The sequence below is a fragment of the Anabrus simplex genome, chromosome 4, assembly GCF_040414725.1.
Source record: "Anabrus simplex isolate iqAnaSimp1 chromosome 4, ASM4041472v1, whole genome shotgun sequence".
Lineage (NCBI taxonomy): Eukaryota > Metazoa > Arthropoda > Insecta > Orthoptera > Tettigoniidae > Anabrus > Anabrus simplex.
The window spans coordinates 457,160,319-457,176,987 of NC_090268.1; positions in this window are offsets into that span (position 1 = coordinate 457,160,319).

Consider the following 16,669-nt stretch of genomic DNA (forward strand, 5'->3'; position numbering starts at 1 on the left):
AGGAAATCTGTTCTTTGAAGAGTCTGGACTGACTGCCCCTTCCTCCGTCACGGTGTTCTCAATCCTGCCTTCGCAGCCCACTGGAGGCAGTAAGATACGACTCACAATGCCTCCATCCAGCAGGCGAGGGGTGAAGCCTCTCCTGAGGCGGTACAGGCTCTGTAGCGAACTGGAAATTTAATTATGCCCTAAGAAACATCTAGAGGTTCCCTTGGGCAGGCTGTCCCTTTTCCCAACCTGAGCTTTCGACCCCCGACAGGGGCTGAAAGCTGCTGGATGTGAGAGACTGTACAGAGTTGAGAGCCTTATAAATAGAGGCCTAAAGGCTAGGACTTTACGAGATTGGCGCTACCTGCAGGAAAGCAGGAGTCGAACGAGTCATGGAGGCTAGCTTCTAACTTATGTCCTTTATCCTGTAGGTCCTTTCAAGCAAAGCTACAAGAGGCAGATTACAGCAGGTCTGCTTCACTCTGTGGAAAACTACCTAAAGGCTGACTTGCCTTTGCTCTCACTCGGAAGGGGTTAGAGCCTGAGGATGGCCGTTCAGCTCCATTGCTAGAGGAAGGATTGGGCTTCCTTCAGGTAAGAGGGGGTCACTCCCGGGGGCGTCGCGACGACGACGGCCGCCCCTAAACGTCGGCATGGAGAGGCGGCTGGTGAAATGCTGCCCATCGAACGCACCTCCATCAGGACGCCCGAAGCAAGGTGACGAGTACTTCTGCCACCTGAGGAGCAGCGTCAAACCTTTGACTATCCCTTCCTAACCGAACCCTGATTGTAACCCACCCCTTAAAGACGCAGGGAGCACGAGAAAGGAGCTAGGAAGCACGTCCCCAACTTGTCGCCGCGCAACCCACCCGACAGCCAGCCACTGCTGTTTCCTGCGCGGTCCGAGTAGCCTGATACACTCAGATAACCAGGGGAGAGCGCGAACACATTCTGATCGTGACCATGGCTGACACAGCAACAGCATCGGCAGCATCTGCACCCGCCTCGGCTCCGGCCCAGGCGTCGCCCAAGAAGAGCAAGGCTTCTGCATCGAAGAAACCTCGCACCAAGCCTGCCCATCCGAAAACCTCCGAGATGGTGGGCAGTGCCATCAAGAGCCTAAAGGAACGAGGTGGATCTTCTCTGCAGGCTATCAAGAAGTACATCTCTGCCAACTACAAGGTGGACTCTGAGAAGCTGGCCCCTTTCATCAAGAAGTACCTGAAATCTGCCGTGGCTTCCGGAGAGCTGGTCCAGACCAAGGGGAAGGGAGCTTCAGGTTCCTTCAAGCTCGCTTCGGCTGCCAAGCCGGAGAAGGCCAGCGCAGCCCCTGTCAAGCGGTCCGCTGCCCCCAAGGAGAAGCGCATCCCCAAGGCGAAGAAGGCTGGTGGAGCCAAGGCTGCAGCCAAGAAAGCCATTTCCAAAAAGCCTGCTGAGAAGAAGAAGGCCGCTCCTGCTCCCAAACCCAAGCAGAAGGCTCCTTCCAAGGCTAAGAAGGCCGCCAAGGTGCCCACTAAGAAGCCTAAGGCACCTAAGCCTAAAAAGGCCGCTAAGCCCAAGGCCTCGCCTAAAAAGGCTCCAGCAAAAAGGAAGTGAGGACATTTCGTGTTCTTGCTTCCTTCTACACGCACCTCTTGCTCTCGTAAGAGCAGAGGAAAAACGGCCCTTATCAGGGCCATCAATTTTATTCCCCAAGAGAGCATATTATGTCAGTCACTGTCCAAGGCTGGAACCCTGGCCTCTCCTATCTCTGCCTCCTAAACAGGCTAGTTTGTCTCATTGCGGGGCGACTCACTCTTCGAATTTCATTATTATTGTACTTGACTACATTTTTCTTTATCCTTACTTACTGCACTTTTGCTGTTGCTGTTGTTGTTGTTATTATTATTATTATTATTATTATTATTATTATTATTATTATTATAACTATCACCTCCTAGATATTAATTAATGAATTATTGTACTCAGTACTCAAGATTATTATTATTATTATTATTATTATTATTATTATTATTATTATTATTATTATTATTATTTTCTGTTACTCTTAGATTTTTCCTTGAACCTAGAGGAACCACTAGCTTTTTTTTTTTCTTTTCGTTTTCCTTCTATCCTAGACCAGAGAGACAATAACTACTCTTCTAGGAAATTTTGGTGGCCCTGAAAAGGGCCGTTTGGTAAAGCTCCAGCCATAAGACAAGCACCGGACTTAGGCACGTTCGCCACGGATGCGGCGGGCGAGCTGGATGTCCTTAGGCATGATGGTGACACGCTTGGCGTGGATGGCACACAAGTTGGTGTCTTCAAAAAGACCCACCAGGTAGGCCTCACTGGCCTCCTGCAAGGCCATGACAGCCGAGCTCTGGAAGCGCAGGTCGGTCTTGAAGTCCTGAGCTATCTCTCTCACCAGCCGCTGGAAGGGCAGCTTGCGGATCAGAAGCTCAGTGCTCTTCTGGTAGCGCCTGATCTCACGCAGGGCCACGGTGCCGGGCCTGTAACGATGAGGCTTCTTCACTCCTCCGGTGGCAGGCGCGCTCTTACGGGCAGCCTTGGTGGCCAGTTGCTTGCGCGGGGCCTTGCCTCCGGTAGATTTACGTGCAGTCTGCTTAGTACGGGCCATCACGTGCTCACTGTCGACTCGTCCCAGGAAGAATGGTGCGGGGGCTTGCTGCCCGGCTGTTTTATTGCTTCGCTTCCCCCACCCTCGGTAGCAGCTGCACTCCCATTGGCCGGGCGGTGCTGACGTCACCGGGGCCAGGCACTTTCAACAAAAGCGAGGGGTCGCGAGTGCCAGCTTCATCACTCGTCGGCAGTCCACGGAGCAGCACGCTTGGAGAGAGGAGAAGGGAGAGCGAAGAAGAAGCACAGCAGCTCTGACTCACCGCACTGGCAAGGCCAGGCATATCAACAGAACATCGCTCACTGCGCTCGCACTGGCTAGCTTAGCCTGGGCACAGCACGGTCCCGGCGACACCTTGGGAGCGCTCACGGGGAGCGCGGACTACTCATCAGCGGCGAGGAAGCTCTGGCTCCTGGTAGGGGCCAACACTCCTACTCCTGGGTCGGTACACTGGTTCTCGGTGTGTCACCTGGATCACTTGGAGAGCAAATTTGTCTTGCCGGTCCGCCGTCCATCGGACCAACCCTCACCCAGGCTACACGCTTGCTTTCTGCCGTGGGAGGCACCACTTAAAAAACGTACGCCTAAAGCAACGGTACCTGTGTGCTGGGACCCCAAACCTCGTCCGGCGGTCCGCCTACGGGCGTTTGACCCTCCCCCCCCTACCCCACCGGCCGGCCTACGGGCCCTTGGCTTGTATAGCTTGGTGCAGCTAGGTAGGTAGGGCACACATGTCGAACACACCCCTGGGCACACACACACAAATAAACACTGCCGAAATGTCACTAAATGGCACTCACTCACGCACTATGTCTGGACCCAACCAAGTAGGGGTGGATCGAGTAGCTCCGAAAGGGGAAGGCTCAGACATTCACAACCCTACCCAGGGTAATAGCAAAACTTCTCTCATGAAGAAGAATTCACTTAAGGACCAGGAAGAGAAATTACAGAAAAAGAAGGACACGGGTACTAAACCACCTGAGAAAAAGCCTGTTGACAAGAGATATTCCTCACCAGCCAGCATTACTTCCACCCAAGGAAGAAAATCAGCGGAAGAATACACGAAGGACAACTACCCGAAGGACCCAAGACTTGCAAACCGGCAGTACCGGAAGGAAGTCGTGGACACCCCCACCACCGTAAACTCAAAAACGCCGAAAAGAACAGCGGATAACTTCACACCGCCGTCGAAGGAAAAAACAGTTGAAAAGAAGACAAAGAAGCAAGAGGATGATGAAGAATTCATACCTGTTGGAAAAAAGCACACTGCAAAGGCGCACAATACCCAGCCTAGCACAACAATAACCACGACAAATCAGTACCAAGTACTGACTGAGGAGGGGGAGGCATCGACCAATCCTGGGACGAGAGTGCGCCCCCCACCAATCATAATCCAGAAGGACCCAATCACGTCATCGGAACGGCGAGCGTTCATGAAACGGCACTTCCAGGACAGATACCATGCCCAACTGATGCGTTCTGGAATAATCAAATACTCTCTCCATACGATGACGGATTATAAGAAACTTATTGAACTACTTAGTAAGGAAGAGAGAGAGGGAAAGGTAGAATACTTCACGTACAGCGCGGAACCGCGTAAAACTATACAGGTGGTCATAAGAAAGCTACCAATAGACACACCAATTGAGGAACTACATCAAGCACTAATGGAAAAGGGCTACCCAGTCAGAGCTGTTATACAACTGGCTAAACCCTATCCTGTTGAAAATGCCAACGCGCAAGAGCCACCAGAGAGGGTGAGACGCCCTATGCCGCTGTTCGTAGTAACTTTAGATAACACGGCTGAAGGGAAGAACATTCATAACGAAACGACGGTCCTAGGCCACTTCATCACGGTAGAAAGGTACAGGAGGCCGGCTGGACCACCTCAATGCAAAAGGTGCCAAAGGCCGGGCCACACACAGAAGAACTGTCACCTGGCACCCAGATGTGTTAAATGCCCAGGACGGCATGCAACTGAGGATTGCCCTGTAAACTCCTGGAAGGAATTCCAATGTTGTAACTGCGGTGGCACGCACACAGCCAACTATAGAGGGTGTGAAACACTCAAGGCGGCAAAAATAAAAGCAAAGCTAAGGGACCAGAAGAGGAAGGAAGCCACGCAACCCGCCATCAACATCGACAGCAGGACTGACTTCCCACCGCTTCCCGAGTCGAATGAAACTATGGTAAACTCTATGGCAGTTACCACAAGCACTAATAGGGTACCAGTGAAAGAACCACAGCGCGCGCAGGTTCTAATACCTCCACGCAGAAATATCACACTGTCAGATGACAGAGCAGAAGCAGCAAAACAGCTAAATAATCTCACAACCCACGAGCAGTTTTACCTGCTTTCAGAAAAACTGCACACATCAGGAATTGCAGCTCAAATTAACAGCATGCTTTTCGACCTCATATACCCCAAGGAAGGACAGTCAACGTTCCAAGTAGCACTTCAATACATAATGGTTAACCATGGCCAACAGCAGTCAGAATAAACCCCATGTACCTCGCAGTACACGTTGCTTCGTTTGGAACGCTCAAGGCATAAAGCCTAAAACGCAAGAGCTGCAATACCTCCTACAAGAGTACAACGTAGATATAGTACTTCTCCAGGAATCATTTTTAAAACCGAACCACAAGCTCTGGATCCCCGGGTATGTGGTATACCGCACAGATCGCCAAGGTGTCAGGGGAGGAACGGCGATCATCATCAAGAAACATCTCAAACATGAACAAATGGCCACACCAATGCTCGAAGTACTCGAGGCCACAGCAATAAAAATCATTACACATAATGGACCATTGACCCTAATATCGGTCTATAAGCAGCCGAAAAAGCCCCTCAAAACAGGTGACCTGGACTTGCTACTTAGTTATGGAACACCAACAATAATAGCTGGAGACCTTAACAGCAAGCACGGGACCTGGAATTCAAGAGCCGAGAACACGGCAGGTAGACTCCTCCTGGACTATATCAACAACAACAATATCTACGCTATTGGGCCCACAGAGCCGACCCACATACCACCTAATGAAAATTACCAGCCTGACGTACTAGACATTGCCATATGCAAGGACGTCAGCTGCTCGGTAGAAATGAATACGGTGGTAGCCACAGACTCAGATCACAACCCGGTACTTCTTACCATTGGAGACACGACAACTAAACACCACGCACAGACCATTAAATGGAGAAGCGTGGACTGGAGGAAGTATAGGGATACCATGGAGGAATATTATAGAGAACTCCCGCCGAAACCTAACACAGTTGAAGAAATAGACCAAGCAATAGATAACATAAGTGCGAGCATAATGTCGGCAGCCAAGCACGCTAGGCTACCACCTGAAACTCGCCCCACTACGGACATTCCAGACCAACTAAAGGATCTCCTTAAACAAAAAAGACAAGCACGGAAAAGCTGGCAAAAGTACCGCCTACAAGCTGATAAAACTGAGTATAACAGGCTTGTAAAGCGGTGCACTGAAGAAATCCGAGCTCATAACAACAAGCTATGGGAGGAAAAAATTAAATCCCTGCAGACTCAAGACAAAAGTATATGGGAAATGACGAAATCTTTAAAAAGAAGTAGTCATAACCTCCCTATACTAAAGAAAAACAACCAGATTGCACAAACAGCTCAGGAAAAAGCTGAACTGCTAGCCGTCACCCTAGAAAACAGGTTTCAGCCGAACCCGTCACATCCACAGAAGGAAGAATACGATCAACATGTGGAAAATGCCATGAGACTACACTACAAGAAAAACCTTCAAGGAACACCACGACTTACCACAGTCACAGAAATCAGAAACCTCACTCGTAAATTAAAAAATCAGAAAGCCCCAGGCCCTGACCAGATTGCGAACAGGGCACTGAAGGAGCTCCCTGTAACAGCACTCCAACATCTAGTGGATATTTACAATGCAGCACTGCAACTAGGCTACTTCCCAGCAAAGTGGAAATTAGCTAAAGTTATTGCACTTGCAAAACCTAACAAGGATCACAGCAACCCGGACAACTACAGACCTATAAGCCTGCTAGATGGTTTAGCTAAGCTATTTGAAAAGCTAATCCAAATCAGGCTCTTGGAAACTGAGAACATCAAGAAGGCCATCCCGAATGAACAGTTCGGTTTCAGAGCTGAACACTCCACGGTTCAACAGCTCATTAGGATAATAAATACTATAACAAAATCGCTAAACCACAGGAGAGCTAGGCCAGTGGTATATCTCGACGTAGCCGAGGCCTTTGACAGGGTCTGGATAGCCGGACTACTCCTAAAACTTCGCAGACTGAACCTAGACAATACATACTGGAGGCTGCTATCGAATTACCTCACAAACCGAAAATTCTTCGTCTCCCTAAATGGGGCAAACTCTACACTAAAGGATATCAGGGCGGGCGTACCGCAGGGCAGTATCCTAGGCCCCCTGCTCTACGTCCTATTTACAGCGGACATCCCAATTACGGAAGGTACCGAAGTCGCTCTATATGCAGATGACACGTTAATAACAACTGACTCATTTAAAGTCGAAATTGCAGTGAGTAAAGTGCAAGAAGCACTCAACAACATCCACGAGTGGATGAAGACGTGGAGAATTAAACTCAATGCTAGCAAAACTGTTGCTGTTCTACACACGCTAAGATATGACCATAAACCAACGGTCAACATCCAAGTAAATGGCACAGAAATACCATGGTCACCTGAAGGGAAGTACCTTGGAGTCATACTAGACAAAAAACTAACCTTCAAGAGTCAAGTCGAATCAATTACAAATAAAACTAAGCAGGCAGCAAGACCCCTGTACTGTCTACTGTCCCGCAAGTCTAAACTAAACAGAACGAACAAACTATTGCTATATAAAACACTCATCAGGAGTGTAACAATGTATGCTGCCCCGGCCTGGGGAACAGTGCGGGACACATACCTCGAAAGGCTGCAAATACAGCAAAATAAGCTATTGAGAATGATAGCTGACGTCCCATATCACATTAGTAACGGCAAAATCAGAGAAATACTGAGCACCCCCACAATTAAAGAGGAAATCAGAAAGGCCGCTAAACAGTTTTACAACAAACAGACTGGAATAAGCAACCCACTCATTAAGGAGATACATGACATGGATGAGCAGGTGTATTACAACATTAAACACCCGAAGACACTACTAAACTAAGTTGAAACGGACGCACATAAGTGCGTGACGCAAAAATACCCAAGACACAATCTACAGTAGATCACGATTACGAAATGTATATAATGTATATAGACATAGCTAGTATTAATCATGTAAATAAAATATTAGTTAAGTCATCTAGTACATGTAAATAGGGCAAATGTAATAATAGATGGAATACAAGTTAGAATAACACAAATCCAACAATCTAACTTGAAATAATATAACATTCGAAACAAGCTCACATCGAGCAAATTATAACTTAAATAAGAAAACCAAGTTGCACCAAGCAAATCACCCCCCCCGTAGGCATGGGACAAAGGACCCAGAAAGGTCGGCGGTCCCACAAAAGATTCAAAACAAAACCACGAGACCCCCCTTCGGGGGGTCACGTGGTCTCGCACGTCAGAGAGAGAGCGAGTGCCAGCCGCATTCTAGCTCTGAACTCGCAGCTCTACTGATCTATCATGACCGGACGAGGCAAGGGAGGCAAGGGACTCGGCAAAGGAGGCGCCAAGCGTCACAGGAAGGTGCTCCGAGACAACATCCAGGGCATCACTAAGCCTGCCATCAGACGTCTCGCTCGCAGAGGTGGAGTCAAGCGTATTTCGGGACTTATCTACGAGGAGACCCGTGGCGTGCTCAAGGTATTCCTGGAGAACGTTATCCGGGATGCCGTCACCTACACCGAGCACGCCAAGAGGAAGACTGTGACCGCCATGGATGTCGTCTATGCTCTCAAGAGGCAGGGACGCACCCTGTACGGTTTCGGTGGTTAAGTCTCCTCCGAGCGTGCTCCCGTTTGTGAGCATGCAGTATTTAAAAAACGGCCCTTTTCAGGGCCACCACTTACCTCTCAAAAGAGCACAGAGTCCCACTTACAGTACTCCTCTAACGTAGCTTGCGCTATTCTCCCTCTCAAAACAGTCATCTCCCCGAAACCTGCACGGAAAAAAAAGCCCTCATTATCAGTTATGATGTCTACATTTTAATGCTAACAAGAGAAAACAAACATTATCTTCCTTGCCGTGCACATCTGATACACAAAGTATTGTAAATATACTACTTTAAGTATCCTTTCCTCTCTAGTTAAGTGTGTGTTCTTACATGCATAGGTCGGTAGTATCCAGCAGTCAAGAACAGAATTATACAGCATTAATGAAATGAAATCTATAATGTACTTCCTTCTTCCTTCCCTTCTGAAAATTAAATATTAAGAGGGGCCTGGAGCTACTTCACTCATTTCCCCCTTAAATAAATAACCTCAAAGGTAAGGCTATTCTTGTGCTCTCCTGGCTAATGTTACAGATGCCCTCATATTTGCAGTGTCTCATTATTGTTATTATTATCATTATTATTAGGAGAGTTGTCTGAACTGCTCTATCACTTCAGGATTTTTCCATACTTCTGTAAGATAGCTATACCAGCATGATAGACAAACAGCTCTTATCTTAAGGTGTTGGTGGCCCTGAAAAGGGCCGTTTATTTATATTTTTCCGGTGAGCCAACGCCCTGACCGAGAACAGGAACTTAAGCCTTCTTCTCAGTCTTCTTAGGCAGGAGCACTGCCTGGATGTTGGGCAGAACACCACCCTGGGCAATGGTCACTCCGGACAGCAACTTGTTCAACTCCTCGTCGTTACGGATGGCCAACTGTAAGTGACGAGGGATGATCCTGGTCTTCTTGTTGTCACGGGCTGCATTGCCCGCCAACTCAAGAACTTCAGCTGCCAGGTATTCCATGACTGCGGCCAGGTACACAGGAGCCCCAGCACCCACTCGCTCAGCGTAGTTTCCCTTGCGGAGGAGACGGTGGATACGGCCGACAGGGAACTGCAGGCCTGCACGGCTGGAGCGACTCTTGGACTTGCCCTTAACTTTTCCTCCCTTTCCTCGTCCTGACATGATGCTCTGCTGCTCTACTTCGAAAATGATAGTAGTAGTAGTAGACCACACATCTCGTGGGATAAGAGGGTCGGAACCCAATCCCGTGAGCAATTTTAGCCCTTCGGCCTTAGGGGCCTTGAGTGCAACTTTCGATAGGTTTCTAACTAGACTGCATAGGTGTTATGAGGTGGTACTTTTTTGAACGGAATCGCACTGGTCAGGATATGACCTGCACCCCGGAGGGTGGATTTAACTTAGGAGAGACTTTGGTCGCTTGTGGATAAGACCATCAGTATCGTAGTTACCCAGGTTGGATATGAGTGGGTTTGGGTTGGAGTTCAGGTTGTAGTAGAATCTTTGTGCCGAGATCAGGATTCTGTAATAAACTTCATCCACATGAAGGTCATTGTGTATATCGCGATTCCGTTCGTACCATTGCGCACCGCTGATCATGCGAAGTGCACGATTTTGAAAGCGCTGAACTTTGTTTAGGTGCGTTTTGGCTGCGATCCCCCAGACAGGACTGGCATACTCAAGGATTGGCCGTATGGAGGTTTTGTACAGCAGGAGCCTGTTTTCTAAGTTGAGCCCATTGTCGGCTTTCATTAGAGGTATAATTTCGTACAGGCGTTTATATGCCTGGGCCAAAATTCTTTCAATATGGTGTCTGAAGGTTAATCTTCTGTCGAGGGAAACACCCAGGTATTTAGTGACATTTGACCACCGGATCACCTCGCCGAAAAAGACCAGTGGTAGTGGGTCAGAATGAGTATCACTCTGCGCACCAGTTTTGTAGCCTGCAAGGTTGCTCAACGTTACGAGCCAACCAATAAGGCTGCAGTAAGCTTGCGCTCATTGGCTAGTCGCATGCAGCCCTCTCGGTCTTAAAAAGAATTGCAAGGGGCCCGCAAAATTTTAGCATTCGAGAACAATCCTCTGGTGACAGCGGACGCTTTACTGTGTATTCTCCCGCTCGTTGATTTGGAGTGAGCTTGTGCATTTCAATATATTCAAGGCATACATAAGTATATACAAGTGAAGCGCTAAAGTGGATAACAGCAATCCTTTTGGCTACTTCTCTGTATTATACTGGTAAGTGCTACATCACTTGCTGTTGTTGCTTGCTTGGTGTACCTTACAGTGCTTGGTAGTGCATGATGGTTAAATCCCCGCCACCGGGAGGTGGTGGAGAGGACTTTCCTCCTCTGCCTGCTACTAAATCTCCTTCTGGTAGTGCTAATTCTGGCTTGCCGGCTACAAAGGCTGCTTCCGCTATTCATTTACTGCCCTCCTCCATTACCAAAGACAAGCTTGTGGAATATTCCAGAACAGGAGAGATACCGGCGCAGCTGGCTCTCCTCCTTCGCAGTGATCACCCACAAGCCAAGAAATTCCGTAGGCAATATGCTAGGTATAAACAAGCAAATAGGCCACTACAACCTAAACCTGTCCCCACTTCCAACCAATATGGAGTCCTGGCTTCCTTGCCTACTGACGGTAATCTAACATTAGCTGACTTCCTGCCTAAACCGCCAGCTCCCGCAGCTGACCCCCTCCCCTCCACCAGCACTGCCCCCTCTCAGCCTCCTAGGCCTGATGGGGTCGCGCGTTCGACCCCAAATAATATAGAGACAGGGCAGAGCTCCTCGCAAGAAAGCCAGGGCGAGGCCATGGATGTATCAGCCCCCAAAAAAGTCTCTGTTCCCCCCATAGTGGTAGCTGATAAGTCGGAGTATCAGCGCCACTATAAATACTTAAAATCGCGCTGCATTGGTAACATCAGGGTAATCAATACCAGGGATGCCCTGAAGTTTCATGCAGAAAACGAGCATGATTACCTACTGCTGAAGCAGTATTTCGAAGATAATGGAAAGAGCTTCTATACTCACCAGCTCGCGAGTAAGAGGCTTCTAAAAGTTATCATTCGAAATATTGTTTCCACAGTGGACGTAGACTGGGTTCGAGAGGAACTCATAGCACTTGGATACCAACCTCAGGACGTGTACCAGTACACACGACGTGATGCCACGTCCAAGAAGGTGGTACCTCTAAGTGTTATGAGCGTCACCCTCCCGAAGGACAAATTCTCGGAGACTATTTACTCCGTCAGGCACTTATGCGGGTGCTCTGTGAAAATTGAAGCTTTCAGGGGCCGTGAGGGCCCCTCTCAGTGCCACCGATGTCAGAGGTGGGGGCACACCGCTAACTATTGTAAAATGCCTCTGAGATGTGTGAAATGCGGTGAAAACCACTCAGCTGCTGCCTGCCCCTTAAATCCGGAGGCACCAGCTAAGTGTGCTAACTGCCTGGGTGAACACCCAGCCTCCTGGAGGGGATGCCAGCTGTTCCGCAATATTATGGAACAGAAGGTCGTCAGGGAGGTCTTGAAAACCGAGAAGCGAAAGGCTCTCCCCCCCTCCCGTGCAGTAGATCCCAACTTTTCCTATGCAGCTGCTGCTGGAGGCGCCCAGGCCGCCCCCGCCCCTGAATCGAACCCTGCCCCCTCAGTGGAAGCGTCACCCATCTCCGACTTCTCGGGCATGAGTGACATTTTGAACCTCGTGAGGCAGATTAATTTTTCAAAATTACTGCCCATTATTAAAGACACCATAACTAAACTGAGGACCTGTGAAACCGTGATTGACAAAATTGGAGTCCTGTTAAGTGCTGCTTTTCAGTACTTTTCAGAACCTTAATGAGGCAGTCACTGTTTGACAATGGACCTCAGAATTTGTGCGTGGAATTGCAAGGGTGTTTCTGCTCAGAGATACGAACTTGAGTCGTTTATCTCTGAGCATAACATCGATATCCTCCTGCTAGGGGAAACATGGCTGAAACCTCATATGCCCTTCAAAATTAAGAACTTTGCGGTATACCGCAAAGATAGAATTGACAGAGAGGGCGGGGGCGTGGCCGTGCTGATTAAGTCCAAGCTTACTCATCACGTCATAGACCCCCTCCCTCTCGGAGCTATTGAGTCTCTCGGTATCGAGATTAGACACAGTAATTATCATTATCGTATTTTTGCGGCCTATCTCCCCCCCAGTGCTCCGCTTCATACAGCGGAGCTTGATATCTTGCTTAATAATCCTAGCCATACGCCCTCTATCATCGGAGGCGACTTGAATTCCAAGCACACCGACTGGAACTCCAGGACTATAAATCCTAGGGGGAGAATACTCCAGCAACATATGGTAGATACCGACATCAGTGTATATGCTCCCACGGAGCCCACCTTCTATCCGGATAATGGTGGCCCGCCTGATGTCCTAGATGTCGCAGTCACCAAATATTACAGCAGGGCTATTGATTTTCTAGTCCCTGATGAACTAAATTCTGACCACAAGCCTATCATCTTTAATCTTACCTGGGTTAGGCTCGACGAGCCGTCTCTTCCTACTTCTAAACTAAACCTTGACTACCACAAATTCACGTGGCATGTCAATAAAAACCTGAAAACATTTCCGATTACTAGCACGAATGATGTTGACCGCGCGATTGCGCACCTTAACAATAAGGTCTGCAACGCCCGGAAATACATCATTCGAGCTGCTAAATTTAATAACAATAATAATAATAATCATTCTCAGAACTCTCCCAGTTCTGAGAATGACACTACTCCGGATCTCCTTAAGGATTTGATCCAAATTAAAAATAGATATAGGAAGAGGTGGCAACGATTCCGGGACCCAGCTGACCGGGCGGAATACCAGGAACTAGCCCGCGAAGTCCGCAATCGCTTGCTGGAACGTAAGATTGAAAGATGGGAGGAATTCTGCCGACATCTTTCGGAGCACGAGTCAGAGCGCGACTTTTGGCGTGTAACTCGCGGTCTGACTCGAACCCAGGAACCCCGGCGTGCCATCCATGGACGGCACGGCCTGATGTTCTCCCCCTATGATAAAGCCGAGGCTTTTGCGGATACCATTGAAAGCCAGTGCGTAACTCACAACTTAGCTGACGATGACGATGACGATGACGAACGACGGACCCGTGAGATACGCAGAAAAGCCTTGGCTTTCGAAAGACAATGGACACCAGACTTTAACGTACCTGACTTCCAGCCCCGCGAGGTTCGCAGGGTAATTAAAAATTTAAATGAGAAGAAGTCTCCCGGTGATGACAGGGTTTCTAACAAGGAAATCAAATCACTGCCATATAGAGCAGTAATCTTCCTAGCTACCATATTTTCGGCCTGTATCAAACTGGGATACTTCCCTGACGTCTGGAAGACTGGTAAAATGATAGTCTTCCCGAAGCCAGGGAAGGATAAATTATTCCCTCAAAATTATCGTCCGATAACCCTGTTATCACATATCTCTAAGATATTCGAGAGACTTCTTCTCTCACGCCTTAACGGATACCTTAGCACCCGCAACATACTGCGACCTGAGCAGTTTGGGTTCAGGTCCAGGCGCAGTGCCCCCCTTGCGGTGCTGCGCCTGACACAGTATGTCACAAGGTCGTTCAATATGCGCCGTAGCGTGCCAGCAGTATTTTTCGATGTAGAGAAAGCTTTCGACACTGTCTGGCACGATAATCTCATAGTGAAACTTCTGGAACTATATAAAGTTCCTTCTTACCTTGTCAAAATTATCCAGTCATATTTGACTAACAGGAAATTTTATATTTCCTGTGAAGGGGAGCAATCCACCCCTCGGGTACTTAGAGCTGGAGTCCCACAGGGTGGAGTGCTAAGCCCCACACTCTACGGCCTATATGTGAACGATCTTCCCACACTAGATGGAGTTGAGATCCAGCAGTATGCGGATGACATAGCCATTTACATCGGCATGAAACGAAATGACTATGCCGTCCGACGACTGCAACAATGGATCGATTCCTTCCGGGAGTGGTGTCTCCGGAACAAGGTGAAAATAAATGCGGAGAAAACACAAGCAATTGTTTTCACCCGGCGCCGGCCTAGCCTTGATCGCCTCACTATTAATAAAGTCCCCGTGTCTTGGACTAACAAAATTAAATACCTTGGCCTAATTCTGGACAGAACTTTGTCCTGGAGATACAATATAGAACAGGCCAGACAGCGTGCCACAGCCCGGATGAAAGCGCTGAGACCTCTGCTAGGCAATAAGTATATCTCTACCACCATCAAGAGAAATATTTACCTAGCATGTATCAGGCCCATCCTGCTGTATGGCTGCGAGGCCTGGGGCTATATTGCAAAGACTCCACTGTCAAAATTACAAACTTTTCAGAATAAGACACTACGAATGATGACCAGAGCACCTTATCTGAAATCTAACAAGAGGATACGGGCTGAGCTTCGTATCCCCACACTTAGATCTCAGATAAATAAAGTAGTGAGGATGACCAGGGCTAGGATCCTCTCGAACCTATCAGAGGACCCTGGTATTCTATTACTAAAACGGATCATGAGGACCAAGAAGCCGAGCACTCGCCTGAAGTACCGTGGCCCTTGGATCCTCTATGACCTGCCTTAATTTTTCGAACCTGCCAACCCTTTCGGCCTTTTGCAAATTGACACATTCCTCTCACTAAATATCTCAAAATTCTTTCCCTGTTAGGGGCTGTTTGTTAAGAAGGGCTCTTATATTTAATACTTCACTCCGACTTCTTTATTTGAAAACAAATTAGTAGCGAATTGGGGGTTTCTTTTCTGACGATAGGCCTCTGGCCTATCTGACAGATGGTTTTTCCCCCGCCAGTGCAGTGAGATCAGAGACTTCCTGCCTCATCGGCCAAACCTAGGAAACAGATGAGTAGGGGGGCATCATTTTCGCCCCGGGGCTCCCATCCACTGGCCATCAACAAAAAAAAAAAAAAAAAAAAAAAAACCGCAAAATTTACTTTCTAGGAGACATCCGAGACAACCATGCCACCCAAGACAAGCGGAAAGGCAGCCAAGAAAGCCGGCAAGGCCCAGAAGAACATCTCCAAGGGAGACAAGAAGAAGAAGCGCAAGAGGAAGGAAAGCTATGCCATCTACATCTACAAGGTGCTTAAACAGGTACATCCTGATACTGGCATCTCCAGCAAGGCGATGAGCATCATGAACAGCTTTGTCAACGACATCTTCGAGCGCATCGCCGCTGAGGCTTCCCGTCTGGCCCACTACAACAAGCGCTCCACCATCACCAGTCGGGAGATCCAGACTGCCGTCCGCCTCCTGTTGCCCGGTGAGCTGGCCAAGCACGCCGTCAGTGAGGGTACCAAGGCAGTTACCAAATACACCAGCTCCAAGTAAGGTGCCAGGTTTTCTGCCTTGCTGCATTCTTAACAAACGGCCCTTTTCAGGGCCACCACACCTTTAAAAAAAAGAGCAGCATCTGTTAGCCTTGTTATCAACTCCACTCTGATTTTATCTATCTGTCCTACTTCATATACATCGAAAGACAGTGCAAAACATTCAAATCATAAGCTAACGAGGGAAGAACTACTACTACTACTACTACTACTACTGCATTACCTTATTGCTAAAAATCCTCCTGCTTTGTCCTTTACAATGAAAACCAGACCAACCCCCATGGCACTACAGCCCCTAAGCAAGCAGGCTGAGTGGACCTCAAAGCAGCCATTAGAACGAGGTAAAATTCCTTTGCCTGGCCGGGAATTGAACCCGGGCCCCCCAGCTACGAGGCAGGCACGCTGCCCCTGCGCTACAGCGCCGGCCCCTTCACAACCACCTTCAGTAATTATTATTATTATTATTATTATTATTATTATTATTATTATTATTATTATTATTATTATTATTATTATTACAACCCTAGACACTTCCCGTGTGTGTGTGCGCGCGCGCGCCAGCGCGCGCGTTTTTTTGGGGTTAGGTTACGAGAAGTGGGGTTAAGTCGAGTTAGGTTACGTTTCGCCGCGGAGCGCGACAACCACCCGCGCCCGCTCCGCGACGGCGACCTCCGAGCACACCCCTGCACCATTGCCAACGCCCCCGCGCCACAAAGACCTCCAGGAAACTCGCTTTGCGGTTCGTATGGACGTTTCAAGCTCCGTTCTCTC